Genomic DNA, 233 nt, shown 5'->3' on the forward strand with positions numbered 1-233 from the left:
TCTACTACATCCAATGGAGTTGCACCTACTTAAGTGGATATTTTTGGCCAAAATATATTTTCAATATGAAGTCAGCACTTGTAAGTCTGTTGTTTGGTAATACAGTTCTGTATTAATTAATATGTTGAGTACTTATTCTGCTGTTGGAATCAAATTATTTTTGTCAGCAAGGTTTCAGTATTATTTAGTCATCATGTTAATTGTTCAGACTAATTTTGGAAGCACATATTTTC

Source organism: Pterocles gutturalis, unplaced genomic scaffold, assembly GCF_000699245.1.
Source record: "Pterocles gutturalis isolate BGI_N339 unplaced genomic scaffold, ASM69924v1 scaffold28904, whole genome shotgun sequence".
NCBI classification, from domain to species: Eukaryota; Metazoa; Chordata; class Aves; order Pterocliformes; family Pteroclidae; genus Pterocles; species Pterocles gutturalis.